This window comes from Pogoniulus pusillus, chromosome 4, assembly GCF_015220805.1.
Source record: "Pogoniulus pusillus isolate bPogPus1 chromosome 4, bPogPus1.pri, whole genome shotgun sequence".
Taxonomy (NCBI): domain Eukaryota; kingdom Metazoa; phylum Chordata; class Aves; order Piciformes; family Lybiidae; genus Pogoniulus; species Pogoniulus pusillus.
Window position 1 is genome coordinate 37,316,053 of NC_087267.1, and position 9,731 is coordinate 37,325,783.

The 9,731-nt window shown below is 39.7% G+C and overlaps 1 long non-coding RNA gene across 1 annotated transcript; it reads right to left on the reverse strand.

Annotated features, from left to right (window-relative positions):
• Window positions 1-2,159: 2,159 nt before the first annotated feature.
• Window positions 2,160-8,478, reverse strand: LOC135174915 (uncharacterized). The gene is made up of 2 exons (XR_010302142.1): window positions 8,420-8,478; window positions 2,160-2,656 (listed from the first exon to the last, which is right to left on the reverse strand). It is a non-coding gene; the product is annotated as an uncharacterized LOC135174915 (long non-coding RNA).
• Window positions 8,479-9,731: the final 1,253 nt, after the last annotated feature.

Genomic DNA, 9,731 nt, shown 5'->3' on the forward strand with positions numbered 1-9,731 from the left:
ATAAATGCCCTAACTGCCATACAAACAGGGATGTTTATACATAAGCAAATTCATCCTTTGTTGGCTATTACAGCCATTTGTCTCTTTCAAACACTTGAGTCATTCCATTCATGAAGCAGAAAGAGTACCATGACCTCAGTGCCCCATCACATAGAGAAACCAGTGAGCAGCTTGTGATGGATAAAGAAAGTAAATTCTCACTGAAAAAAAAATAATCTATGAGCTTAAATTTGTTTGCATAAATCATTCAAAGGATAGTAACTGACAGCTTAGTGTACAAATTAATTTGTTTTAAATACAGCACTGAAGAGGGAAGATCAAGCTCTTGGTCTGAAGCTCATTGCAGTCAATGGAAAGAATCACTGTTTAGTGGGTTGGGAGAACCTTTCCTGATTTCAGCCATAATTTGTAGGCCTTCCAACAATACAAAGAGATGGACCACTGTCCAAAACTCTTAGAGATATACACCATCCAAAGAAAAGGAAAGTCGTTTTGATGAGGTATGTCAAAGCATGAAGGGAGAGGGAGTGCGAGGGGAAATGAAAGAAAAGTAAGACATTATTTCTTCTTGTCCCTGCAGAGTGGGATGCAGGACAGAGAACATAAATTTAGGCCTGTGTTGCTGGGAACAGGAGAGGTGTCAGAAATCACACATTTCTCAGTGTGTTCCTCTACAAGAAAGTCCTTTGAGAGAAGAGCCTCTAAGTGTGTGAGCAGAACCAATAAAATTTTACACCCACCACCCCAAAAAAAAAAAAAAAAGGAAGAGCTGAAAGTCCAAACCTGCCACAGAAACTTCGACCCTTGGTTTAAATTTGTCTGCAATGCTTTTACAAGGCATAGCTTGAAAAAGGCTGCATGCTTACAGTAAAAAAGTTACATCTATAACATTTTCATTGTAGCAAGCTGTTCTTGCCTGGTGCCAAGATATTATTTTCTACACTCACAATAGCTTGTATGTACGGTTTTATAATTCCACACAGTAGTTTCATACTAAATTGCTCAGTGTTTATGTAATTTTTTCCTGTCAAAATGCATTCTGTTTGCCAGGAAAAAAAAAAAAAGTATATATGGTATTTTAATCATTTTGCATAAATTGTGTTTACTGCAGGTTTAGAAAGAAAAAAAAACTCTTCCTTCCAACCACCAATCTTACTGAAAATAATTACGCTTCTGGCACGAGGCTCTGAACAATATTCAGCACAAATTATGTTTCATTCTGTTATTAATAGATGTGATATGTGAGAAATTAAGATATATGGCTACTTGTTTCTGCTTATAATTTTAGTACTGTCATTCCTATTTTACCTGTTTTATTCATGCTTTCTAGAAACTTTGGGTTGGATATCTATACGTGAGCGATCTCTCATTCAAAGTGCAAAAAGACAATGAAAATAAGAGCAGCTATCCTGTTACAAGATTAATTTGGGAATGATAAATGAGTGTTTTTAGAATGAATTGCATAGGTTACCACTTAAACAGGTCTTGGCAGCAAACCAGCCCCTTTCTTCAACAAAAAGGAGGGGAAAAAAATGTAGAGAATGTATAAATGAGTTGATTGCCCCAGGATGTCTCTCTCAAGAAGGATTAGAGAAACCTACTGGGGCATTTTCTGTCCCTACAAAAGCACTATTTGTGCTGCAAAAGTTCACCCTGATAATCATGTTACTGCAGAGAAAAAAAGAAAAGAAAGGAAAAAAAAGGTTTTCTGCTCCTGTACAATCTCTTGTAAGACATTAGAAATCATAGGTGCCACTGAAGTCAGCTGCATAATGCAGGCTAGCCTACCCAAAGAGTGGGAGTGAGAACAAACGCTCTCAAATACTTTTCAGCATTGACAGAGAAAGCCAAACATTGAAAAAGTACTGTGAAATCCAATTCCACAGCTTGGACACAACTTCATCAGGGCTGTGCAGGTTTTAACTGTACTCTGCCATTAAGTTCAGGCTATGGTTGCCCCTGCATATGTACTTTGTAAGAAAAAATACAAAGAAGTAGTATTTGAAGGGCAGCTCCCGGTCACACACATTCTTCTTCTTAAAGCTGCTTCTTCCAATGGAGAGATAGGGATTTCTGAAATGCCCAATCAGTTATAACTAAGATTCCAGCATGGCTTAAGGCCAGTCGTGATATACATTTGATGAGATGGGACATCTGTGTTTCAGTTTGGTCTCTTTACAAGAAATTTATTGGCAGGAATAAGTATAAACCCTTTCTTGAGTATTATTTCTATGTGACAAGATAACTGGAATGTTTTTAGTGGAGCTTCGTAACTCTTCTTGCCTTTGTTTTGTTTTTCTTGTAGTATTTCTTCCTCTTCTTAACATAGGTATTTAATGAAGATGGGATGTCTTCCTTACATTAATCACTGCATTTTTCACTATCAATTTTCTGCACTTGGCACTTTTAAAGCTGCCATAACTGTTCAGATCGAGAGCCTAGTTCGTATCTGCGGAAGACATCATTAGACCTTTATGGAAATAACATAACAAAAAGGTGGAAAGAATGAAGGAAGACATCCTCCCAACATCGTGTAATCAGATCTTCTGAGTGTGCAGCTGATGGGGCTCTCCTCCATGGTTTTAACCCATTATCTCTTCATTTCTTTGAAGTGCTTCAAATCTGGTAGCTATGGCATTCAGATTACACTTTTTGCCTGTGGTGCAAAAAGATACTTTGTTAAAAAATTCTGTATTACCTCTTAATTTCGTAGTTGTCTTTAACTCCAGGTTATAGGAAGTGGTTAAGAGACTGACTTTTCCTATATGTTTTCAGTTTAAAGACTTGAACAGGTCATGGTGAGAAAAGGCCAAACACTGAAACAAGATGGAACAAAACCAGAGAACTAGAGAATTGTCAAAAACACTATAAACAAAAGCAGAGATGAGGAAAAGACTGGTGATGGCTGTGTGCTTAGAACTGAAAACACATTCTCAAAGGTGAAAGAACGTAAATGTGACCTAAATAACCAGCCTTGTCTTTTAATCGCTACTCTGCGTTCTGTCCAGATACTTTATTCACACTAGAGATCTCTGCTCATTCAAATTCATACATCTCCAAACAAGCAAAACAAAAAGCCCAAACCAACTAAACAAAGCAATTAAATGTTGATGCATAATGGGGGGGAGGGGGGAAGACTCCCTCTCTTGTCCCAGCTGTTCATATTTATATTCACTTGGCAAACACTTAAAAGAGTTCCTATTTTATCCATTCATGAATGTCTTGAGGGGGAAAAATGGATCCTGGGTAGATTCATACTGAGATATTGTTATGATTTGTGGCAGTTGAAGTTGTCTGAAGGACATGTTATGTTTCTGTTACTCTGTGTTTGAAACACATGGTGGGTTTATGGAATAGAAAGGACAAGGATATAGCTTCAAGAAGCTGTTTCTTCCAGGATGTCCTGTGTGAAGGGTTGCAAATCATTCCATGATATATGGTTGGTATCATAAAATAGTTGTATCCTTCTTTGACTTTTTTTCTAAGTGGAAGAATGACATTGCCATGACCAAGGCAGGTGCTACAGAAACAGTTCTATTAAATATGAATAGAAGCATGGCCTTTCTGCAAAGCACTCTGGTAATCCTTCATAGTTCAGTCTTTGGATATCAAAGTACAAACCCAGCTACTCTGCTCTGCTTGCACCCAGCACAATACTTGCAAATTAATGAACTAATTTAAATTTAAACATGAGCAATCCAAAAGAGCTGGTGCTCAAAGCTCAGTTCAAGCAATGGGAAAAATTTCACTGAGATATGGTTGTGTCAGGACTTGTCTGACCACAAAACAAATGACAGATGCTCTCTATTAATCTCTCTTCTTTCTTAAAGGGGAAGATAAAGGGAGTAAGAGAGAGACTTAGGACTTGAAAACCAAATCTAAAACTCCTTTAAAATAATAACAATACAACAAAATGCACACGAATCTATAAAATCATTGTTGACCTAATCTCTCTGGTGACAGCCATTCACAATCACCACCTATGCTATCTGAAATTGCAGACTGGACTCAGTGGCAGATGGGAACTGGACTCAGGAGCACACAAACTGGGATGGAAAAAGAGCAGACAGTCTTCATTGAATGCAGGGCATTGAAGAAGAGAGCTTGACCTTCATCATCCCTCAGCATTATACCAAATGGGAGGTATATGCAATGGAATATCTAACTGGGCAGTTCAGGATTTTCTTTCCTGCAGGTGCAATCTTCTACTTTCTGCACTCCCCATTAAGTATACAAGATTTAGCAGTGACCTTGGTCTGCACACCAATCCTTAGTACTAACTAGAAACACGGAGTACATCACTACTAGAAGCAGATACTGTTTGCAAAAACATGCTCCTAATCTCAGAAAGTGCAGTTACTTAGAAGAGACTGAGCTGAAAAGTAAAATCACTAAGCAAAAATAGGTCTAACTCAGACCAGGACATATAGTAAAAAAAACCACAAACCTAAACAAAAACCCCATTAATTAATTTATAAAATTATGACACTGAGCTGCAACTCTGCCACTTACATTTGAGCTTTGAAGATAGAAGTCAAACTTTTCCTCATGACATTTACTATTTACTGACAACAGTGACCTCTGTCTATGTACAAAGCTTTCTAGCATTGTATTCTGCTGTAAAATTTACAACCTGAGTAAGAAACAGAACAGTTGGATAATAGGTATTTTTGGGGGAAGATGGAAAACCAAAGATTAATTCCATTTGTATTTTGCATTTCAGAGAGATATATTCTATTTGCTTTCAACCCAACCAACACTGGGGTTCAGGGTTATTTGAAGTGAACATTTTATAACCTCCATGTCTCAAAAAGTTTGCAGTGTAAACCTCTAAACCGTTAATGCATAATTCACATCCTTTTGAGACCTGCAGATACAATTGTAAATAGTTTGCTTGTACCTGAAAGCTGAAGATATTAGCAACGCTAGGAATTGGACAAGACAAACAAATGAATAATAGTTATTCGGATTTCAATTATGTAAACAAAACCATCATTAAATCTGGTCATGGAAAATCCTTTTTCACGTCTAAGTTCCACCTTTCCAGATGTTGATTCATTCAGTTTAAGAGGGACAGGGATCTGCTGGAAAGGGTCCAGCACAGGGCTACAAGGATGATTAGGAGACTGGAGGGCATGGCTTATGAGGAGAGGCTGAGTGACCTGGGACTTTTTAGTCTGGAGAAGACTTAGAGGGGACTTGATAAATGTTTATAAGTATCTGAAGGCTGGTCAGGAAGGGGGGGACAGGCTCTGCTCACTTGCTCCCTGCGATAGCACAAGGAGCAATGGGTGTAAATTGCAGCAAAAGAAGTTCTGCCTCAACACAAAGGGGAACTTCTTTACTGTAAGGGTTACAGAGCTCTGAAACAGGCTCCCCAGGGAAGTCATGGAGTCTCCTTCTCTGGAGCCTTTCCAGGCCTGTCTGGATGTGTTCCTCTGTGATCTGTGTTAGATAGTATTGTCCTGCTCTGGCAGGGGGGTTGGACTCACTGATCTCTTTGGGTCCCTTCCAACCCCTAACCTCACAGTATCACCAAGGTTGGAAGAGACCTCATAGATCATCAAGTCCAACCCTTTACCACAGAGCTCAAGGCTAGACCATGGCACCAAGTGCCACATCCAATCCTGCCTTGAACACCTCCAGGGATGGCGACTCCACCACCTCCCGGGCAGCCCGTTCCAGTATCCTATGATACTATTCTGTTGCCCTAATATTAATTCTGCTTTGTACAAACTAGAACACAGAAGGTTCCACCTCAATATGAGGAGATACTTTATGGTGAGGGTGGTGGAGCACTGGAATAGGTTGCCCAGAGAGGCTGTGGACTCTCCTTCTCTGGAGACTTTGAAAACCCACCTGGGATGTGTTCCTGTGTGACTTGCCCTAGGTGATCCTGCTCTAGCATGGTGGTTGGATTAGATGATCTCTGGACATCCCTTCCAACACTTACTATTCTTTGACTCTGATTTTGTTTTCACAGAATCATAGATTGGCTTGGGTTGGAAGGGACTTTCAAAGGTCACCTAGTCCAGCTCCCAAAAGAGAAGTTATTAAATTGGATGTATCCCTGCAGAGACACAGAACAATTACACAGTATGCAACTTTGTTTAGTGTGTTATAGTTCCATTATCTATATAGTTTTGCATGGATAGAAGTACAGACCAGGTCTCAAAGGTATATATGTATGAAGACAAAATGTATTCCCACTGCCACTATCTGAGAGAGTAAGGCTGGTCAGCACTGCTAGTTATGAGTTGTTCTGTTCAAAAGATTAACAACTATGACAATTAAAAAACAACCAAAAAATCCCCTCCAAAACACAAACAGTCCTGTTAAAAATATTGCAAGTGTTTCCCTAATTTTGTCTGGTTTGGTTTTTTTTTTTTACTACTTTGTGCTGCAGTTGCTGTATATCAGCTACATGGCAACCACTTGCAAAGGCATCTCACGTACATTGTTGCCCATTCAAAGCAATTTCTGTTTGTTTGTCTATTTGATTGGTGTTTTATTTTGGCTTTTGTGGTTTTTTTATTGTTTGGGTTTTTTTTCTTTCTTTTAAAAGTAACTGTTCTTCCTACTATAATGCTACTTCTGACAGCTAATACCAAAGCACCTCATTCACCAGAAAACAAGTGGTTCTGATTTTTTTTACACTGTTAGCTGTATATTTGTGGTTTTCCAGCCCTAGTTGTATAAGTTCATTCAAAAGCATCCCAAGTTAAAAATCCAAAGTCTCCTTTTACAATCTCTAAACATTTTCTATTCTCTTGGTAAGATTTTTTTTACTCCAGGCCTTCAGGGACTGAAAAGATATTCTGGTCATCTGAGTGTTTCAAGATGTATAGGAGAGATATGTGAACTATTACTTAATGAGAAGGGAATCCTTAGCTCTCTACAGTACCATGAGCTTATCCACTGACCACAGCAAACTATGCTGCTGTGTTTAAAAACTACGAGTTGCAAAGGCACATGTGCATCCTATGTCACAGGCTACAACTCTTGCTTTTGGACTCCAACCATGCAATCATTATCTATGCACCTTTATCACCTTAAAGCTGAATTATTTGTCAGCCCTCCATCTCTGTGTCTATAAAGCACTGTGAAAGTGCTGCTAGTGAAGTCTCACAAGAAATTTTCAATACAGAAACAGCTTTGTCTTTGCTATTTGCTAAGTACAAACTGATGTGTTCCAGGGTAAATTTCTATGACATTTTTGACCTTAGGTAATACTAATTGTTGGAGAAGCCTGGTCATTGAACAAATATTTAGTGCTTTCCTGTAAGAAACAGAAGGAGGTATTCAGATTCAAAGCAAATAAACACATTTTCTTATGTAATATGGGTCAATAGCTTTAATATTGAAGTTCAAACAGCCATAAATCACAGCTACTGTCATTAACAGGTTTAACTGATTAAATGAGAACTCTGGAAATCAGGGTTTATATAAATAAACAAACTATTGCAGCTCAAAGGGTACATAAAAAATGGCCCTTGGTATCAATAATACCCTTTATCAGCTTTAATGTTTGTCTAGAGCACAAGTCTTGTGAGGAGCAGCTGAGGAAGCTGGGATTGTTCAGCCTGGAGAAATGAAGGCTGAAGGGAGACCTTCTGGCCCTACAGAACCTCCTGAAAGGAAGTTGGAGCCATCCGGGGGCCTGTCTGTTCACCCAAGTAACAAGCGCTAGGACAAGAAGCAATGGCCTCAAGTTGCACTAGGGGAGGTTTAGATTAGATACTTGGAAACATTTCTGGGATATGACCTGGGCAGTATCTTATACCTTTATCCATCTATGAGCAAATCAATACCTTTTCCAACCAGCCCAGAGCATCTGAAGAATTACAGCTTGCAGCTGTAATGCTGTGAAATGAGAATCCTTAGTCCATGTTAAAATTAGCAAAACCACACATGGCTTGAGATAACAATTTGTAAAAAGTTCTGACTGTCAAGCAGCTTAATAGAGGAAAACCCTGAACTGCATTATAGTCATCTACTGGCTTGACCTGGCTTAACAGAGTCAGGATCTCACCTTGTACTGAATAAAGCTAGTTTTTACTTAGTTACAAAACAAGACAGAATTTTAGCCACTCTGAAATAAAAGAGCATCAATGAGGTTTGGGTTTTATTCTGTTCTCCTTGTGAGGGATTTTCAGACATTTCCTTCAGGCTCATTCAATACTTCTCAAAGTGTTTCACAGATTTCTTCCTGACCTTCTTAGAGTTCTACAAGCAGGCAGAATGAAGCAGCCAAACAGAGAGGAGCTCAGCTTACATAAAGACACCCAGCCAACACCCACAAGTGATGCTAGAGTGACCATCAACTCATCAGCTCTCTAGCCTGTCTAACCGGGGGGCCACCAGGCCCCCCGGCCTTTGTCCTCTTCCCATTCACCCAGTGTGCACCATGGGCACTCACCAATGATGACAGGAGGAGGATCCCTCTGCCCAGTTGGGCAAGCGTAGGGCCTCTGCTTTTCCTGGAGTGGATTATAAAGGGGAGTGGGCAGGGAGGACAAAGTGATCACACCTGGGATGGGAGGAGACTCCAACAGAACCCAGCTGATCTGGGTTTCAGGGGAAAAAGGGGGAAATGTGAAGTGGGGTGGGAAAGGAGCAGCTATAAGAGAAAAGAGAAGGTGGTGCTGAAAAGTGGAAGATGGAACATAGAAGGTTTCATCTCAATGTGAGGAAAAACTTCTTTACAGTGAGGGTGATGGAACACTGGTGCAGGCTGCCCAGAGATATTGTGGAGTCTTCTTCTCTGAAGACTTTCAAAGCCCACCGGTTCCATTCCTGTGCAGACTACGTTGGATGATCCTGCTTTGGCAGGGAGTTTAGACTCAATGATCTCTGGAAGTCTCTTCTGACCTCTAATGTTCTGTGATTCTGTGATTGTATGGTTCAGACATTTGAAAATTGAATCATAGAATCAGTTAGCATTGGAAGGGACCACAAGGATCGTCTCATTCCAACCCCCCTGCCATGGGCAGAGACACCCTGCCCTAGATCAGGCATTTACTTTTAGACTTCCATTCTTTTTGAGCAGCAAGAACCTGTTCCCATGTCTATCCAATGTTATCTCTCCATACAGCATTCTCCAGCATTTCATCCGTGTCTTGTTTTTGCAGCCCTTTTCAGTAATCTTGCTCCCGGTGCTACTTTGTACAACAACTCAATGGAACGAACTTGGAGATGCCTGTAGAGTTAGAGGGGTTGCACCTGTGTTTAGCACTGGAGTTGAACACACAAACTCCAAGTTTGTGAAAATTACTGTGCCACCAGCTTGGCAATGCTAACAAATACAGGGTTACCATTTCACTCAGCTTCTTGTAATCACTTGAAAGTAAACAGATGTACCAACACTCTTTTCAGCTTCTAAAACTAGATTAGATAGAACAGTGCTTGTAACTGAGTGTGGGTACACTGGGTAGCTACTCAAATCCAGATACTGGGATTACCCACATAGAAAAAATATCAACTCCAGAGAATTTAATTAGCATGAAACATACTTTTTTTTTTACTCAATAAAAGTTCCAGATTTTCAAATTTCAATGGCTTTGTCTTTATTTTGCATTTATTAGCCACTAATGGGAATCCATGGGCCTGGGAAGATGACTTGTGCTTTTTATGCAGGAATACAGCCACTGTAATTGTTGCTACGTGTTTTATATACCCTGCTTTACTTCCAAGCCTACAGAACACACACACGTTTACTGTCAGTATATTGA